This window comes from Oxyura jamaicensis, chromosome 2 (assembly GCF_011077185.1).
Source record: "Oxyura jamaicensis isolate SHBP4307 breed ruddy duck chromosome 2, BPBGC_Ojam_1.0, whole genome shotgun sequence".
Lineage (NCBI taxonomy): Eukaryota > Metazoa > Chordata > Aves > Anseriformes > Anatidae > Oxyura > Oxyura jamaicensis.
In genome coordinates this window covers 30,196,560-30,217,320 of record NC_048894.1, presented here as the reverse complement: position 1 = coordinate 30,217,320, position 20,761 = coordinate 30,196,560, and the positions used below count along the sequence as shown (strand labels likewise).

Below are 20,761 nucleotides of genomic sequence, written 5' to 3'. Positions count from 1 at the left end.
GGGGGGCGGGAGTAGAACGGGGCTTCATTTCGGTGCCGTGACATTCCTGCAGGTCCCTCAGCGGGGACGGCCAAACGGCGGCTCTGGAGGCTCCGGGACGTGGAGCCTGGCCGGCTTTACCGGGGGGACAGCGTCTGCAGCGACGGCGGGGGGGGAGCATCCTCTCCCGGCCCTTCTGCGCCCCTCCGGCCCCGGGAAGCGCAGTACCGCGCACCTGCGGGGGATCCCCCCCGGGCCGCAGGTAGGCGAGGGCGGGCGGCGCGCAGGTGCGCAGCGGGGGGAGCCGCGCACAAGCCCTCGGCGCCCCCGCGGCTGCGCGGCCGCTGTGCCAGCCCCGCTGCCGCGGATCGAGCGCGGAGGGCCGCTGGCGGCCGGGGAGTGGGGGTAGCGGGGAAACTTTGGGTAAGTGCTGGGAGGGGGATGCGGGTATGCGGGGGAGCATCACCGGGGGGTGCAGGGGAGAATCGCCGGGGATGCGGGGGGTCACAGGGGGATGCAGGGGAACATCACCAGGGGATGTGTGGGGTCACTGGGGGATGCGGGGCATCATCACCGGAGGATGCGGAAGCGCCGGCCAACAGGTACCGCAGCTACGCGGGTGCGGGAGGGGCTGCGTGTGTGTGTGTTTCTGTGCGTTTGTGTGCGTGTCGCCTGTCCCCTCCCCCGCCCGCCCTGCCAGAAAGGGGTGGGAGATTTCCCTGCCTCCCGGCCGCTTAAAGCTGCGCTGCCCGGCGGTGGCTTCGCGGCCCTGGGCGGAGGGAGGCTGGCGGCATCCGCGCTGCGCCGCGGGGAGCGGGCGGAGGGGAGGGCGGCGGCGGCCCCGCGGGGCCGGGCAGCGCTGGGCTGCGGCAGCCGGCGGGGGCGGTCTCTCTCTCGGCTGGATGGCCGGTTCAGCCGGCTGTCCAGGGCGCCGGGCTCTTTCGCATCCCGGGCTCTTTCACATCCCTCCTCCCGCATCGCACTGCAGTAAGTTCGCCAGGCGCCGGGCGGCTGAACTGGTTGCAATCGCGGAACTGGGGAGGGAGGGAGAGGAAGGGAGAGGGGTTGTGTGTGTTAAGTCGTAGCTAAGCGGGCTATATTGAATTTGTCACGGTTCATGGCTTTGGTTCCTAGTTAATGCCAGTTTGCCTCGTTGACCTACATCACTTTGCTCAAGCGCGGTCAATGTCCAGATGCTGCTAGGGCTTTCATTGAGAACTGCGTTCAGAAGGCTGTCATTGATGTCTAGGTTCAAAGCAGGGACTGGTGAAACATGTAGTGGGGATAAGCACAGTGTGAGCGTGTGAAACAAAAGATGCAGCTGAAAACTTGTGCCGTAAAGACTGGTGTGCAGAAACTTTCAGTGGTGATGTGACAGGCGGTCTAAGGGTCTTTTAGGAAGAATTAAAAATGCTGTACAAATCGACAAACTTTTGGATGTTTGAAGTCAGTTTACAGTCAGCTTATTTTTATTTAGTGTAATCCAGTGCTGGTCTGATTTATTTTATTGAAAACAGTTTATTTTGTCATGAGTGCCTGCAATTACAATTTTCACTGTGAGTATGCTGTTTTTGAAATGGATAAAAGGCTTTCTCACAAGATTGATATATCATAAGTATTTTTCCTTAGCTAAACGAGAAGGTTACAGGGTCTTCAGTTAATTTGCACTAAATTTTTAGAAAAGTGGTCAAATAGGAAGAAGAACTTCATTAATTTTCAGAAGCAGTTTTATCTAGTTGATGCAATTTTTGAAAGTTTATAAAATAGGCTTCTAAAATATATCATGGAAAATAAGAGACTGCAGTCGGATGAGAAAAAACAGTAATTCTCACAGGAGAAATAGTCTTTTTAAAATGTCACTAAATGTTTTTCCTAGATCAAATGACCTCATATAGCAAAGTTATAATTTTTTCTCTTTGCACTTGAGTGGTATAATGCTGCTGCATATATTAAAACATCACTATACATCAGGAAAAAAAAAAATCATAGCAAGAATCTGATACGCGTTCCCAAAAGACTGGGCTTGTTCTATGCTTTATGGATAAAATGATAGGAAATATGTTCTTTGTTTCTCCCCGAAGTTATAATCCAACATTTCTGAGTGCCTGAAACATTTATCTTTCACAGAATGAAAGCAAACATCAGGAAACATGGAGCATAAAAAGCAATGTTTTCCTCCTGGGTTTTAAGTTATCCCACATTCTCTTGTCAAGGTGGAAGGACTTGTTTACCATGGCAGGAATGTCCTGAACGAATTATTCAGCAGTCTGAAATGGGTGCAGAGTAAGATATTTTATGCTATGGATTTGAAATATATGGGGCCCAAATCCATTCCTTTAATTTAGAGCTCTGCAAACAACTTAAGTTTTTCTTTTATTCAGGTTTAGAAAAATGACACTCTTGTGTTTTTTTTAGGAAGAAGAAATGTATATTAACTGTTGCTGACAAACTGAAATCATCTTTCTTTAAACACCTGTAGGTGTCTCAGAATAAAACACTGAAATAATACTGTTCAGTAGAAATGCATAAGTGAACAGATATTTTTGAAGAGTTTGTGCAGTTTGAAGGTAACAAAACTAATATGTTCTGAAGAGCACTCTATATCTTTTATTTATTTATTATTATTTATAAGGTTTCTACATCATTTCTGTTCTGGAGCAAAGTGTAATTCAGGTGACACTTCATGGGACAGGTGTAGTGCTCCTTGCCAATGGAATGAGATCACTACTGGAGGGATGAAGAGAATGTAAGAGGGCTTCTGATAAAGCAGGATGTAAATACAGCACATTTGTGAGTACAGGTAGTAATAGGTCAAGGCTGGAAAACTTCAAAGTCAGTCAGCTGGATAGCTAGGCTGGGCTTCTTTTGCTTCATGCTTGTGTGACAATAACATCGAGTTCTTGTGAAAGTCACCTATAGAATGAAATGTACGGGGTTTAAGTTATGCTTTGTAATTAATTAAATAAAATCAGTAGCATATCTGGATGATATATAATGTTTCATTCTCTTTGAATTGTTGTGACTTTTATTAGTTCATCTATAAGTTAAATGTTAGACACACAATTATACACAATTATACACAATTCTAGTGAGTCTTTTAAAGGAGGTCTACAGGAAGGATGGGGAGGGAGTTTTTACCAGGGAGTGCAGTGGTAGGACAAGGGGGAATGGATTTAAACTAAAAGATGGTATATTTATATTAGATATTAGGAAGAAATTCTTTACTACGAGGGTGGCGAGGCTGTGGAACAGGTTGCTAGAGAAGCTGTGGATGCCCCATCCCTCCAAGTGTCCAAGGCCAGGTTGGATGGGGCTTTGTGCAACATGGTCAGGTGCAAGATGTCCCTGCCCATGGGGGGGAAGGGGGGGTGGGGGGGCAGAGGGGGAAACTGGATGATCTTTAAGGTGCCTTCCAACCCAAACTATTAGATGATTTTATAAAATGTCAATTATTTCAGATATTTCCTTGCTGAAAGTTAATTCTGTTGCCAAGAGCAATTTACGTGATGAAAGCTGTATTCATAGTATTTATTCTCATCTCTTGTCATGGTAAGAGATGTGGACTGCTGTGAAAAGTGTGTGACAAAACATTCCCATCTGTGTGGAGATGGAGTGACAGCAATCAGAAGATTGAGCAAAACAGAAAGAGCAGCTCTCGCTTTGTAGTTTGGTGGCCAGGAGCAAAAGTATTTCAACTAGGCTTCACCTCTGGAACGAAGGTAGTTAGAAAGACATCTATATTTATTTTAAAGTTATGATGTGAAATCTGGAAGACAGAGTGAGCGCAATGCTGTTGAAGAACAGTATCCTGGCTTCCTGAAATACATTAGAACTGATTCCAGTTCTCTACCTGTTGTCACTATCAAGTAAAATTTGCAGCTTATTACAGGAGTTGCCAATTGAGTTTTGCATTACACTCAAACAAAAAGTAAATCAATAGAAGGTACCAGGTATGCTTTGGATCTTTTTTTTTTTTTTTTTAAACAAAAAAAAAAAATTTTTTTTTCCTGTGCAGAATTAGTTTGAAATGTTATTCTGTAGGAATTATAACATTACATATCCAATTTAATCAATAGTAGCTGGTGTAAGAGGTTAAAAAAAAAAAAAAAAAAAAAAAAGTAGAAAATGAAAATAAAATTTAAAAATCTGTGGGAATAATTCTGCATAAATAATTTGTGGTAAGTTTCCCATTGTCTTCTGTACCACTTACAAAATAATTAATAACAGTAATAGTAGACTTAGGGCAATTATTTGTCCATAAGTGTGGTTTCTCATAACCATATTTTATTAACTTTTTTGTCATTTGGAGACTTGTTCTATAGCTGGACCAGCTAATTCATCATGCTAGAGGGAAGAGTAAGTGACATTCTGGGTCTCAGTTAAAAGGATTAGATGTTTGTAATTGTATTTAATATGTCTATGAGTGTGAAAAAAGTTACAAACTTCAGCTTCAGTACAAATTGACTGATACCATCAGTTTGTCAACCTGACCTATCTTTCATCACACTAATGCTTTTACTTGAATAGAAATGATCTTTTACTATGAATAGAAATTTAGGCCAATTTGGCAGGTAGAGAAACACTTTATTATTTTTTTAGCTATTTATTTTTAAAATTAGGATAAATTTTGTCCCAAAAAAAAACAGTAAAACAACTTTATGCAATCTAGAACATATTTCCTTTTTATTTTTTTTCTGAAGATATTTATTTATTTATTCTGAATAATGATTGCAGAAGTTTAGCCCTGAGGGAATATAGTTTTATTTTGTTTGCCACAGGTCTGAAAACGTAACACAGGTAAGTATTTTGAGGCTGTTTAATTACTTCTTGTCCAACCCTTAATACCAGTTTGGAATCAAAATGCCCAACTCTGACACAATTGTACTGCACTACACCATTGAAAAATAAAAATTAAAAAAATGAACGCAAATGTACAAATGCATTTGTCAGTTTAATGTTACTAATTAGGTTTCTAATTGCTGGGACAGATTAACTTTTTATTTTTAGATAATATTTGTTATTTACTATAATAAACTATGAATAAAATGATATGTAGGTACTTTTTTACTCTTTTTGAAATATTTTTATTTTCAAGAATGGAACTTCTATGTATGCTGTCAGAAATCTTTAATTAATATAAGTTCCATGATTGTTATTATTTTTTTAAGTTTGATTCTCAGCTACATTTTGATTACTTAGTGGGAGAAAAAAAAAAACAACAAACTATCACAATTTCACACTATGTGTTCAGTGTGATGTCCAGTGCTCAACAGCAGTAGTAGTAATAAGTAGTTCACTCCCCAGTCCTTACAGTAGGACAAGGAGAATCCCAACAGACCTGTAGTGCAGTTCTCACAAAAGTTTATGTTGTATGGAGTGCATCAAACTATGAGTTTTCTGCTGTGAAATTTGGCTTCCCTTTCCTTTTGAGTTGCCTTCTGGGAAATAATGAGGCATTGAAATGTAGCAGTCGTTTATTTAGAGAACTGGGGAAGTCACACAAATAATGGAAACTTTTTTTTTTTTTTTTTTTTTCTTCCCCGTCTTCTAAATTATGCTGCATAAAGGAAAAGCAACTAGTCAAATTAGTTCTTCTTGGTCTAAATTTCTATCTAGGTGGACATTTCCAATGTTTACATTGGTTCAAACTTGAAAGAAACACAGATGATGTGAAATCAACATGCTTTCTTGTCTCTTCTGAAAGTAAAAGTGGTGTCCTGTAAATCTGGCATGTAGAGGCTATGGGTTAGACATAAACAGTATGAACCATGACATCCCAAGAATCAAGAGGATTTTTTTGTTTGTTTGTTTTCTCCCTGCATTTGGCCACTTTAATTGTGGATTTTCTCATGTTGCTTGAATGAATGTTTGGAACACTTGGAAGAAGCTAGCAAATTCTATGCAGGAAAAAAAAAAAAAAAAAAAAGAAATTTAAAGTTTGAAATCTCTTTCAGATAGCTTGGATGATGCTTCCTTATAGTCCTAGAATATTTTACTAAAGATTTTTACATTGGTAGTTTCTTCATATTTTGAATAGAATAGTTATGGTAATCTATTTATCATTAGAGTTAAGTTTTGTTAATGTTCAAAATATACATAAATGTGACTAGTCTGTCCTATGTTCAGTATCTAAGTAACCTCCTGTCTCTCCTATTATTCCTGATGGAAAGACAAAAGCACCTGCTGAGGAAAAGTCTAATTTTATGATAAGCATCCAATATAGGTCAGTTGAAGTACATTCTGGATGTATCCAGGTCTCTCAATTCATTATAAAGCCTGCCTAGGATAGTGATTTCACAGTTTAAGGTTTAATTTTAAGGCATCCAGCTTTGGGTGAGATAAATTGCACCCTTGGGTACCTTCTCAGCTAGAAAGAGAAACACAAGGGGGATTTGAAATCCTACGGATGTATCAAATCTTCTCTGTGCATTACTGAAAATAAACACAAAGTAAAATAGTCTTGCAAAAAGCAGTTGCTTAGAAGGGGCTATATCCCAGAAGTTAAATATCAAACTTTTATACCTATTTTTAACATATATCTAAGTAAAAAAGTACTTTTGAGTATTTCATTTTTTCTCTATGCCCTAAAAACTTGTCTATAGCTTGCTTTCATCAAAAAGTCATTGTATTAATTCCTTATTGATATAAAATATTCCAATAACTCCTTTTTTATGGAAAATAAAGCTATATTGCTTCCTGAAAAGTCCTGATTTACTATGAAACTGAGAAGACTTGCTCAGGCATTTAGTTATGCTTTGCTCTGCATGTCACATAAATTGAAAAAATAATACAACAGTGACCTGGACTTCATATGCTGTTGTATATTTTAATGGTATGGTACTCCAATGACCTGCTCAGGAGGGACAGTGGGCCATTTTGCCTTTTGTGACTTTTAAAGTGCTTATTAAAAGATCTGTGTTTAAACGGCATTATGGCTTTTGGGTCAAGGAATTCAAACCTTCTAAGCAATGTGATCTTTTATAGAACAGAAGGAGAAAACTTTGTACTGGCCCTTGCTAGACTTAGCTCCGTTGATACAACCATTTCTTCCTAAAAGTAGAATGACTGGAGGAAACCTGCGGAAACTTCTCAGTTTTGAAGAACAATTGCTGTTAATCACAGAAGATACTCTGATAAGAATATATGTTTACTTCCTCTGTAATTTTAAAATACTGAGTGGATGGTTTTTGTTCTTCATGGAGTAAAATACCATATTTAGTTATGATTTTTTTTCCTTTGTGAATTCAAAATAATGACTTTTAGAAAAGCTTTATGTTCTGTCAAAGACTGTTTCCTATAAATAATATAGGCATCCACAAACTATTAAAAAAGCTTGTGAGATTACTTGAGTGATCAAGATATTTTTCTGTCTTACGTTACACAGTGTACCAGAGATTTTTACTTGTCTCTGTTGGTGCTGAGAAAAATAATCTTGATGGATGGTCCAGTTCTGACTTCCAGTTGCAGCTCTAATGAAGAAGAGGAAATTCAAGTCTCTAGTAAGGATTTCTGTGCATTCTTATTCAGGTCTGATGAGCCATGAGGTCAGGGTAGATCATCTGTCTATGACAGGAGAATTTGTAGAATCACACAAATGTACCCTTCCCAATAACAGTAACACATCCAGTCCTGTTTCAGCACAGTTTAATGAGCATAAAAATGTAGAGGAAACTAATAAGAATATATAAACCTGATAAAATAGTTTGTATATTTGAAAGGCACTCCTTCAGAGTTTAGCTCTGAACTTAGATTGCTTCAGAGTGCTTTTCTGTCAACTTTGGTCATTCAGCAAAGCTGTTTCATTTCAGACCCTATATCACTAGCTCTCAAAATGCTCTCCAGCTAAAGGAAGATATAATCTATTATCCTTTCTGTATCCTGATATAGTGGTGTATTAAGACGGGAATTGAGTGATTAATCCAGGACCCTAGCTAAAAGGATAGCCACTACAAAGGGAATTAAATAATGATGTCATAATCAAGAAACCTTGAAAACTTCTGTAATTCATCCCTAATTCACCTACTATCTTCCGGTAAAATGAAATAAAAACTTTTATTTACAAAACTACTGTGAAGCTTGGATTTATAAAGATGAGAATTACAGGATATAAAGACATTCGTGTTTTGTTTATTTGTACTAAAATCAGATCTAAATCTTCTATGTATCCTGACAAGGTACAGCTCCTTAGATTTGCTATAAGGTCAAGATCTGGGTTGTCTTGCATTATTTATGTTCCTGGCCACTTTCACTGGAGAGCATCACAAGTAGGCAAAGTTTGCCAATTTTTGTACATATTTCTTGGCATGTTTCACAGTTTGCTCATTCAGATTCAAATGCTTCATCTTTCCCCCTCAGAGATTGTTAATCTTTAATTTATTCAGGAAAAGTTTCAGTGCTCCTCCCCTTGTCTTGTTTACTGCTCTGATTCTTTGGAAATGCAAATCTGTCTTTGGCAGAGCAGGTGCCATCTCTTACTATGAGTGAATTATTAACCCATGGAGGACTGAATTGCAGTTTCTCTCTAGGAATGCTTGCATGCATATCTCAATATGAAGGTCTTCTATACTTGCTGAACTTTGTATTTTAATATTCACATGTACTTTGATTACCATGCTTGTTAGTAACACATGAATTTGAATACCATGTGAAGCTCATTTTCAGATCAAAACTGATTTTCATCCTGTTCAAGCTAATGGAATCCCAGTTCTCCCTGGGAGATACATTGACACTCAGATTCAAAACCTCAATGTATAGAACATGCATGTCTACTTTTTCTTTAGAACATACATGTCTTGAACATTTAAAAACATTGTCTACTACTTTCATTAAAATATTTTATGGATATGAAAGGAATGGCAAAGCCACTTAAAGATTAATTCCTTGTGCAATGCACAAAGTTAGGAGAGATTTTAAAGTGGTCAGAATCGAGCAACTGAAGCCAGAACTGCTGTGATGATGTCTTTCAACCTGTGAATGCTGGAGAAGGGAAGATACTAGTTCATAATTGAAGATGAGAGGAAAGACTGTTGTCATTGCTTCTTCAGATTTAACACAAATTTCACTGAATATTTCTTTTTAGGGTAACCTAATGGAATTGAAGGGAAAAGAAAGAAAGACAGTTCATGTTAACATACCCATCATGTATTAATACTTGAAATGTTCCTTAATACCCTTAAATACCTCCAAATGCATGTAAACAACACAAAGTGAAGACACATTGCTAAGCTTTTTGTGGAGAAGAATCATATGCAATAGATAGATTTTTTCCTGGAGAGTTGCTGGTGTAGATTCCATTCTTTGTGTCATTTCAGTGGGATTCAGTAAATGACTACATAAACAGTTAGAATTTAAAAGATTTTTTTTTTTCTATTCATTTATTACTGGATTTCTATGCAGTTATTTTTCAAAGTTATATATGTTGCCAGTAAAACCTGTTGTTTATATGCCCCAGTGTTTACGGGAAGCAGATATTGTATATATGGTAAGGAGATAACTGCATTACAGAGTGAGGTAAGCTGTGGATATTTTTTTTTATTTTTTTATTTATTTATTTTTTTTTTTTTTAGAGACTATTCTATCACTGTTAACTGATTTTGTCTGGACTTTTTATTTTTGGGGAATAATGTTCTGCACATTGTCCTTAAACTTTATGGCTTATACTTATCCATATCAAGTCAAGGCACTATTACAAGGTCAGGAAAATGGGATCATTTTTCATCTTTCTTCTCCTTAGAAGCAAAAGGATAGCTTTACTGGATCAGACTAGCTGTCTGTCCATAGTATGCTGTCTTCTAACAGCAGTTATCAAGGAAACATAAGAATAGGCTAAGGACCCACAGTGTTCCACCGGTCTCCAGTGTTCTGTATACATTCATTACTTCACAGATCTCTGACATATCCAATTGCTTCTTTTTGAAGCTGGAAGATTTCTATTATAGTCTTTCATCCCTTATCAGCAAGTTGCTCTGTCTTCTTGTCTTTCTCTTTCTCCAGTTCTACTGTAATCAATTCAAAACTCTGTTACTGAAAATGCAAGTGTACCAGGGATCTATACAATGGAATAACTTGTTTTATTCTCTAGTCCTTTCTGAACACTTTTTTGAATGCTGGTGAGCACAAACTTGATGCTTCTGATTATACTTACAAAATTTCATTTCTGAGATATAACTCATCAGTGATGAGCTCACTGCACATCACTTTAAGCATACAGCTAGGATTGTGCCCCTCCTCTCTTACTTTATATATGCCGAAGAATATGAGGCATTTTCTTCAGAAAGTGGAATCTAGCTAGCATTAGCAAGTAGCAGAAGGGAGAGTTAGGCTATTAGGGAATTTAGTGTCTCTTATACTTAAATCCTGTTTCAACTCTCTACATCTTTTCCCATGTCTAGCCTTAAACACTGTATAGTATGTGTTGTGTGTTTTGAAGTGATGTATAGGATTGTCATTTATTTTACTTTGATGCGACAGCTATGTGATATTTATTGATATGAATAGAAGAAGATAGAAGCATATTTTGATCATCCATTTGAAATAAACACTTTTTTTTTTTTTGTGAGTAAAATACATAGTTAATGTAAAATTATTTAAAATATAAACTTTATAAGTAATGAAGAGCATCTCTTGTGTAAACATTTAAAGAATTATTAGAATTAAAAATGTTGTAAATACTCTTTTGAAAATATTAGATTTTTTTTCCTTTTTCTATCTCTTCTAGCCTTCTAATCATAACCTAAATAAAAATTAAATTAAAAAATAATTAAAAAAGATAAAGTAATTAACTTTTTGCTGTACAATACTTAAATAGCTTAACTTTGTAAATTTATAACACAGATGTGTATATCTAAGTAGGAGTATATTTTCCATATCTTTCTGACCTCATGTTGAATATGCCAGCAAACATTCATAGTATGTTCTGGTCATGGTTAAATCAGAAGCCCTCAGAAGATATCTATTCCAATTTAATTATTTACAAGTTTAGTTTTAAGGGGGTATTTAGAGAAACAGTTCAAGTGACTAACTCGAACTGGGATCACGTTAGTTCTGGATGAAGTCCAAACCTTGACAGAAGTGTTATTTTTATCTAGATCATATGCTCAACAGAAGTGGAGTTTGTAAGTAAATGGTACTCTGTGTGTGTGTGTCCACACGTATAACTAAATAATTGACTGTATATTGTAATATTAAAAAAAAAAAAAAAAAAAAAAAAGTCACCATATTCACCCTCTTTTAATTGACTAATATAGAAGTGGAACATGAAACTGGAATGGATCACATGGACCATTGTGTCTGGTCATTTACAACCTTAGGAAACCGTGCCATAGATGTTTTATTTAGGTGGGTTCAATGACCATCAATTTTGTACACCCTTACCACAAGCCACATAATTTCTCCTGGCCATCTAAAATTTAAAAATAATAATAATAATAATAAAGATTTATAAGAGAAGACCAAGACATTAGAACACTAATGTGGCAAGATGAAAGAAGGTAAAGATACTGAGATAATTTTTGTTTAGAATAAACCATAATTCTTTGGTTAGATTTGTATGCCTTTTGTGCTCATCTGTGAAAATACCTAAGAAAAGCAGTTAATGTCGTATTTTAAGGTCTGCTATTTTAAATTGAAATATTGGAGTAGATGGGAAGAATATTATGTTTTAATTTTTAAATGTGACTATTTTTACTGGGAGTCTGTTTCCAAGAATTATACTGTGAAATTAGTGATCACACTTAGTTGAAAAAATACAATTCCCATAAATTATTCTGTATGACCTACCCATCATTATTATTTATAAACACTATTATTTAAAAACATAATTCATAAAGTATATATCCCTGTAGCCTTGTGTTACATCATTTCTTTAATTCTTTTAGCAGGAGTTACAGTTCTGTGAAATGCTATATTAATCTAAGTGAAACATTGTCCATTCCTTATAGGCAGTCTGAGCTAATGAGATTTCCTGTACACCTAGCATGCTAGTATGAGTCTAAGAATTTACATTACAAAGGAATCCAGACAATTTTAACTCAGCAAGGTATGTATTTAATACGCTGAAGTGTTCTGGCCTAGTAAAATTTATGAATACTAAACCCTATCAGACAATAGCATGTTATTCTATGAATCTGAACTTTCAAAGGTGAATGTGATAAGGGAAGTGAATAGAAAATGAGGTAGGCTGATGCTGTCTGGCTGCAGTTACTTCTCTTTTCAAGTTTTCTTATTCTGAACACAATTAGGTAGATTGGGCAATGTTTCCTATATCTCAAAGTTCTGAAGAAATAATGATGTATATTATAAAATGGTTGCATCATAACACTGACTATTCAGTTGTGTCTTCGATCATTCTGGATATTTTCTTGGCGAAATTTAACACATTTATTTTCTCTGAAGTTTCCCCAAAATACTTTTGCATTACGGTTGCACTACAATCTAGATAATAGCAGGTGCACAGAAAGAACATGCAGGCACTTTCATGTCTTCCTTATAGCTCTTGTCTTACATCCTCCTGATTGCTGCTGCTGCAGCCTTTTTGTTTGTTTGTTTTAAATCTCTGCTGATGCCTCCTTCACTTTCAATGTCCGTGGGCTGTTCCTGCTGAGTCTCTTCTACTGGGTGTTGATAATGCAGTCCAGGGATCAAAAGCCCAAAAGTTGGAACTCCTGGGGTTGATCTCTGTCTCTGATAGGAGTTACTATAGCCATTGGTAACTGCAGTGGGAGCAACTGCAGCAGGGGTAACTGGATGATTAGAAATCCTGTGTTCCTTCTTCAGGTGTGGAGAAATGATGTGTATAGCAAGTGAAGGAGGAAAAAAAAAAAAAAAAAAAAAAGTCTCTACTTTCCTAATTGAATACTTAATGGTCTTAAAGAGAAGGTAGGGGCTTCCCCTTCACCATCATAGGCACAGTCGTATTTGATTTGCTTGTATATTTCACACCATTTTGAGTGCATTTCTGTTTCAAAGTATTTCTACTTGGGGTGATTGCAGCAGATGGTGGTATGCAAAAAGTCAATCTCTACTTGTGCTTACCAAGAATTAGGGTTAAAATCTCAGTTTTGTTTAACAGTGAGCAAGTTCTAGGCAAAGATGCTCAGAGTTGAGTGATTCTTTGCTTTTTAGATGAAGATGTAAACTCTATTATTCTGTGGAAATTACAGTCTGTGAGGATTGCTTCTTCAGAGAGACAGAGTGCTACTGGTAAAGACGGTTTGTGAGAGCAGACAACAGATTGACTGCCAGAGCAAAGCAGCAGAAAAAGTTGGTAGGAATAAACCACACACAATCAAATAAAATCTGTTACTTTTTTTTTTTTTTTTTTTTTCCTTCTCCTCCTCATGTGAGAGATGTTTAGAATCATTTTCCTGGTAGGTAGAAGAACAGAGGTTATTAGTTCTGTGGGTTTGAGACATCATGGAAATGCTGTAATTTATTTTATTTTATTTTATTTTATTTTTTTTGAGAAGCTGTTGACCTGAATAGAAGTCCTGTGACCACATCCTGTGTAAACAGAGCATTTGCTGCTTGGTCCTCTTGTGCTGCAGAGGCAAAAACAAAAGGAGGAGAAGGACCAAAAAAGGGAGGAGAAGGACCAAGATTCAAGGTGGGCATGTTCCTCCCCAAGGCTGACAGGAGCCAAGACTGTTCTCAGTCTGCAAATGAGGCAATGTGCTGTGGTTATGGAAAGGGTAGATCAAGGAGGTTTTTTGTTTATGGGAATAAACTAAGCACTTGGTAACTTCAAGGAGGAACAAAATGCTGTGGTGAGTGCTTGAGAATTGTAAGAGATATGACTTCATGTTGGTGTTGGAATTGCTGTGTATTTATATCACAGATTTTTTAATGGTATCTTGCATGTTACTGTTTTACTATTTATATTTCAGTTTGGACCTATACTGACAGAGATGTCATCTGCACGGCTAAAGTATTTCCAAGTATGAAAAAGATGCTACCTACCTCGTTGTTATAAAACAAAGTAAAAAGTGTGTTGCAAAACCCGTTAAATCTATGTATGATGCATAGAGGGTGGGCATTGGATTAAATATGTCCTTTATGTATTTTTAAATTAACTATTGAAGCAACTAATTGAAGCAATTAAATTAACTATTGAAGCAACTAATTGAAGCAATTAAATTAACTAATTGAAGCAACTTATGGAACTGGTAAATTTGAAAATTGAAGTTTTGTTATAATGCTCTTATTGTCAAGTGGCTATGTTACTTCTTTCTGTTGGGATGACTGTAAAAGGATATGGTTCCTTTGAACTAGACTGTAGGACAAATAATACTATTGTTCTAAGACCATTGGTAATGCTATGAAAACACTGGAATTCATAAACAATAACTGTTTAATGAAGCTAAGGGAAGCTTTTGTCATAGTTATGTCAGACATGAGATAATTTGAAGTTGTACTGATACAGACAGTTGTTATTCTTTTGGAAAGGATTTCATTTCACTTCACCAGGGGACTTCTGTGGATGTTCCTCTGTTCCTCTGTGATACTGTAAAATAATAGTTCTGGTGAATAAGGATATTGTGCCTCTTAATAGAAAATATTTGTTTTGGTCTTAAATCAGAATTTTTTGATTACTTTGGTGTTTTACAGAAATTTGTGCTGATTTCATGGCATTAAAGTTTAGAGCTGCGTTTTGTGTCAGAAGTTTTTTTAACAGAGAGTAAGCAGTAACAAGACATGAAAATATTTCCTTCCTTTTGTGATGTTCTGTAGAGCAGATAAAATGCATCAAATGTAACCCACTGAGGCTGTGATACCAGCACTGTTTACCATGTATCTATCCCATGAAAGTACTGAGATAGCACTGGCCAAACATGAGGGTAATATTAGACTGTCAGAACCCAGTTTTTTAGGCCTGTGCTCCCATGCCTGTTTGTTTGCTAATATTGATAATGCTGTTGGCTGCTCATCTGCTGCCACAAATGTGTGGGTACCTGTGGTATGGTGCCGTCACTGATGGAGGCATGAGGGGAAGGGAAGGGAGCTAGCAGGACTCATCTCCTGGAACAGCTGGGATTCCCCATGTGGCTGTGGACATCCTTGTCTGCCTCTGAGGCCATGGTTCCATGCGTACCTGTCAGTCTATCTACCACGTGCATTTCAGTGAGGGGGAAAAAAAAAAAAAAAAAAAAAAAAAAAAAGATTAAGGGGATACCTTACCGGTAAGGCTACAGCTTGCTAAGTGTTGCAAAATCTTTTTACTCAAGGGTATTAAAGCTAGGTAAAAAGTACTCCGGGACATGTTGTTCCATTTATTTTTTTTAAGACTGCTCTCCATAAAGTCCCTAGAGAGTTCTTCTTAAAACAGATGGCACAATGTGGGCCATTGTAATGCAATTTTCATTGTAAAATGTTATGTCCCAGGGCAAATTTACCACAAATGGAGCAATCATGATGTCCCATAAAATAGAAGACGTGTTTTTGCAAGTTTTTATATATTTGAAAATATGCATAACTCCCTCCACTTTGCCAAATAAGCAAAGCTTGCTATTTTAAGACAAGTATTTTGGGGCTTTTAGAGTATTTGGAGACTGTTGTTATTGCATTAACTGCTTCAAGTATTCAGGAAAACTTTGTACATCCGTAACTGTAAAGATCAATAAAGAGAGTGTTATCTGGAATGATGATAGATCTCCCTTTGAAATTTCTGGCAGGAAAATATGTATTTTGTGTTAGCCTTCAAAGTTTCAATAAACAATATGAATATGTATAAATGTTAAGGCCATAAAATAATTGAATGTTGTATAGATATCACAATGGAGATACTTGCACTGATTACTTGTGAACCAGAAAGATGACTTATGTATCTTGTATATTAGTCATCTGTATCAAATTTGTCTTGGTAGTTAATGAAGCAACAGTACTGTAAGAGATTGGCTGCCATTATTGGTGACACCTGTTGTTTAAAAGGCTAGATAAATTTCATGAATAAATAAAATAAGGGAAAGATATGTAAAAAAATGGTTATTTTCATCAGAATAATCTGAAAAATAAACGTTGACCTATATATTTAAATGTATCTATACAGAAATGTATAGGTTCAGGATTCTGAACTTTATTATAGGTAGGTTTCCAGGATATTGGCAATATAGTAATGTTCTGTATAATTATCCTGAAGAAAAGTAAAAATAGGGAACAAAAATTTTCTCATATTATTAACAACAGGATACTTTTGCAATGGATTTCATAGGTATATTCATTCTATGTTTTTCTTTCTTTTGGGATGCCAAAAGAAATAACTTTCTTATTTTAGTCATGCCAATTTAAGACATGTAAGCTAAATCTAGTTTGGTGCCTGGGAACCTTGAAGAGTGGAAGCTACTAATAAACATTAGAAATGTCTAATGATATCTTGCTTAATAATTTGTTTTGCATATCTGAAAAGCCAAAATCTGTGTGAGTCTATGTGCAGAAAATTCTCATGTGGTTCTGCAAACACAGTGTTTAGCATCTTGCAGTTTGTATTCCAGGTAGCTGTAGCATCATTATTTTATCTTATTTTTCCTTTAACCAGCTTAAGGTATACGCCAGAGAGGAAAGAGAAAACAATTAAGACCCAGGAGTAGGTGATATGTATTGGATTTGTACCATAAGGCAGATGGCTCAGATTCTCTGTCTTCCTTTTATTTAGGGTGTTTTTACTGGAACAAATCGGTTGGTACATTAGGAGCTTGTTTGGTCTTTTGATTGTAGGCTCAGGGTGTGGGCACCTCTTGCCGGCATCATTTTGGGTAGAACTTGGACTTCGGTTTAGCTCAGCTCTGTAGAAGAGGACTGGAGCTTCTGGAATAGGGTGGGACATTTTCCAACCAAGTCTGCAGCACGGTTGAATGGAAAACCAGGACGCTGGGGCAAGCCACAGCACACATGCTCAAGTAATTTAGAAACAGCCACAGATTTCCAGAATGATGACATTAGGAGCTATGTGTAGTTAAATCCGTAAGTGATAATGTTTCCCCAGCAATACTGTGAACTACTTCTTGTTTTAATTAGTGGAGTATTAACTAAAGGTAGTTGTATGTGACACAGACAGGCTTTGTGGTTTGGGTAATTAAATTTAAACGATTACTTTTCTAATATATCTTTATTCTAAGTTATCATATACCTTTTTTAGGCATTTACACTTAAACTTAACAGTTCAAACATAGACAAAAATAAAGCTGTTAAGAAATAGAACTTTTATTGACATACATAAATTAACACTGTTCGTGTGTTTAAATATCTCCAGTTACAGATCTCAGTTCAGTTCCCGACTTTTCCACACACCTCCCATGTGATAGTGAGATAATTATTTGAGAACAAATGTTTCAGTGTGTCTAGTGAATTTAAAATGCAATAATTAATGCCAGATGAGATCTAGCCAGTTATAAAATTCAGCACTAGATGTATATTCATTTTTAGCAATTTCAATTCTGTACTTTCTGTAAAAGGGTATATATGTCTTTCTGTTTTTTTTTTTTTTTTTTTTTTTTTTTTTTTTTACTCTGTAGAAGTAGGCAGGACTGTCACTTGTTTATATAGTACTGCCACTGATACAGTCAATCCTAGTAAAAGTTTGTGCTTTTGTAACACAAACACACAATAATAATAACAGAATTAGTAGTTCCTTAGCATTTGATGGTTCATCAAGGATGGTCCATCAAATGGCATAGCTAGCCAGTCAAGGGAAGGGATTGTCCCACTCTACTCTGTGCTAGTGCGGCCTCTCCTTGAGTGTGCAGTTTTGGGTGCCACTGTATAAGAAAGATATAAAACTGTTAGAGCGTCCAAAGGAGGGCAACAAAGATGGTAAAGGATCTAGAGGGGAAGACACATCTAGAGGAGTGGCTGAGGTTACCTGGATTGTTCAGCCTGGAGAAGAGGATATTGAGAAGAGGCCTCATGGCAACCTGCAGCTTCCTCACGAGGGGAGTGGACGCGGACGCTGAGCTCTGCTCTCTGTTGACCAGCGATACTACCTGAGGGAACAGATTGAAGCTGTGAAAGGGGAGGTTCAGACTGGATTTCAGGAAAAGATTCTTCACTGAGAGAGTGGTTGAGCACCGGAACTGGATCCCTGGGGCATGGGGCTCAATCATGGCTTTGAGCCTTCCAGAGCTCAAGAAGTGTTTGGACAATATTCTCAGATGCATGATCTGGTTTTTATTTATTTATTGAGTGGTCCTCTGGGGGCTCAGGAATTGGACTCAATGATCCTGTTGGGTCTCTTTCAACTCAGATATTTCATTTCTCATTTCTTTTATTGGTGAAGTCAACATGTAAAGATCAAGCAGAAAAACAAAGAGTGTGCTTAAGCAGTGTTGGACACCTCAGGGTAGGCACTTGGGTCAAGAAAGCAGCACAGTGCCCTGTCTGTGTAGTCCCCCTTGCACAGTTCACCTGAGGTCAGGGGTTTCTGTCTGCACAGTCTAAGCTGTAAAGTCCTAGTACTAAGCAATAGTATCTGTCATTTTGAATCAAAGTCTTGCATGGATGTACATGACTGTTATGGATGACTGTTCTTTGTGGTTTATTTTTTTCTTGTAGATAGTGGTTATTCTTTGTTCATGAGTAAAAGAACACTTGGTTGCCTTAAATAATAAGGGTAACCATCTTTTGGCTTATTGCAGGTATCAGCAAAACAAAATGAACTCATTATAAAAGCTAGTCAGTTACAGCAAAAACACTTCTGTGAATATCCACTGAAAATGAACTGGTTTATAAGTTTAAGTGCATTTTATCCTTTTGAGTATGGAGGTTTATGAGCTTTTAGTGTTTTTTTTGTTTGTTTGTTTGTTTTTTTGTGAATGTTCTGAGAAGATAAAATTCCATGTCATCAATAAGTATAACTTTAGCATTTAGAATACAGTCTTTCTAAAAAGAGTTCATCATGGAACAGATTTCAATAGCAAATTGAAGTATGTCTCTCTCTCTCTCTCTCTTTTTTTTTTTTTTTTTTTTTTTTTTGTAAGTTACACCAAAATAAGATGACCTTAGTAAACTGAGTGACTTACAGGTCACATAACTCTGGTATTCTGGTGATTAAAGAAAGGGTTTAAGTGGAACAAATTTTTTAGGCTTCTACTGTATGTGTTCATACAGTTTAGTTGTGTGTTTTAGTATAGAACAAGTAAAAGGAATGTCTCATAAATAACAAACCATTTAATTAAGTTAAATGCTACTTTTTCTATTAACCTAATGGTTCTTAAAACTCACACATTCCATACGTGATGAAAGAGAGTTTTACACATGGGTAGATCATGGGAAAAGATCATGAAAAATCAGTGCCTATTGATAAGGGTAGAACACTCAAAGGACTTTTGAAAATCTCTTAATTTGAAACTTATGGATCAGTTCAGGATGGAACGATATGGGGAAAAAAATCAAAAAAAGTCCTTTTTTATTTTGGACAAAAAAAAAAGCATTTACATATATATTTCATATGTAGTCTTTTCATAAAACAACCAAATCTTGATTGGGAACTTTTTATAGGTAGATGGAGTAAGACATACTTCAGTGGTTGCTGACTTGATATAATCTGATCTATGCAATCCTATCTTAATAGGATAAAAATTTTGCCAAATAACGAAGGAAAAAAATGTCTTAACAATCCTGTGCCTCATCATAAATAACCAGGTGTTTTTCTTCATTGTTTCTCTCTGTTAATAGAAAACTAAGCAGAGCATTGGTTTTTCAATTGCAGGATGATGTAGAAATTCTATAGGGCCAATATTTTAATATTTAAAATTTACCCATATAAATACTGTAGGCCCACTATCTGAAAGCATACTGACTGAAACAAAGGTATCTCAAACTGATTTTTTTTTTCCATTTACATTGATAACTGAAAAAGTTAAATTGTAGGATTGTAAACTTTGCAAAAGAAAACATTTTAAAAGGATTAGAGTCTCTGTGAAGAAATGTTTTTGAAGTAGTCTTTTAACTGCAAAAGTTGTTACAGTTCTTCCTGTAGAGTGAGCTTATTATTTAATATTTCTGTGTAAAAATTGCTCTTGAAAGGACATTTTCCTCTCAACTACAATGCAATAATAAGAAACTTTACTCATACTAATACGTAAAAATAAATAGCATCTTTCCTGCCTCAAATGTATGATATCACCTTGCAGGGTAATTTTTCCTTAATAGTATGAGGACTTTTGGTCAGTTAAGAATGTTCAACATTTGTAAAAACATCTGTTAAAAATTATCAGTACCTAAACTTATTTAATTTCCATGAATTGAAATGTGGGGTTGCCATGTTTTTGCTAATTCATCAATGTCTTTGTGACTTTAAAAAATATAAATCTGTATATATATATATATAGTATTTTTGAGTCAGGGCTCTCTATCATGCTGACTTGTAATGCATCTAGTGCAATGTGTACACCCCAGTGCTTCATTTGAGAAACTTAAGGCAAAACAGATTGCAGGTTGAAAGCAGAAAGACTTTTCTAGGTTGTCCTAGTGAAATAGATGCAGGTTTACAGTCACTTGGAATTAATGTTGCTGCTATAAAAGATAAGAATATACATTAATGGAGGCAGTAAATAAGTAATTGCTATTATGAGGAGAGTGGTAGCACTTTTGTCTGATACTTCTGTTCTGTGTGGGAAACTGTTCTCTGTGGGAGTGTAGTCCAGAAGAGTAAATTATATGCTTATTCCACTTACAGAAGAACGAACGTACTGGTGTTACCAAGGTGTCATCTATTTTTTTTTTTTTTTTCCTTTTTGACTGAAGAGGAATTCCTTAATAATTTAAGCACAGAAACCTTTTTTTCCAACCCCCT

At 36.5% G+C, this 20,761-nt stretch overlaps 1 protein-coding gene across 16 annotated transcripts in view; it reads left to right on the top strand.

Annotated features, from left to right (window-relative positions):
* Positions 1-20,761, top strand: part of DGKB (diacylglycerol kinase beta) — a 377,456-nt gene that overhangs the window by 17,017 nt on the left and 339,678 nt on the right. For 3 of the 16 annotated variants that reach the window (XM_035317639.1, XM_035317638.1, XM_035317624.1), the window contains exon 1: positions 680-966. The exons of 1 other annotated variant lie outside the window; for it this stretch is intronic. The gene's annotated coding sequence lies outside the window, so the exon portion shown is untranslated. Of the gene's footprint in view, positions 1-10; positions 242-271; positions 403-673; positions 967-1,228; positions 1,326-3,533; positions 3,699-20,761 lie in introns of those variants that run through there. 12 more of the 16 variants (XM_035317637.1, XM_035317640.1, XM_035317634.1 and 9 more) reach the window with 10 other exon arrangements.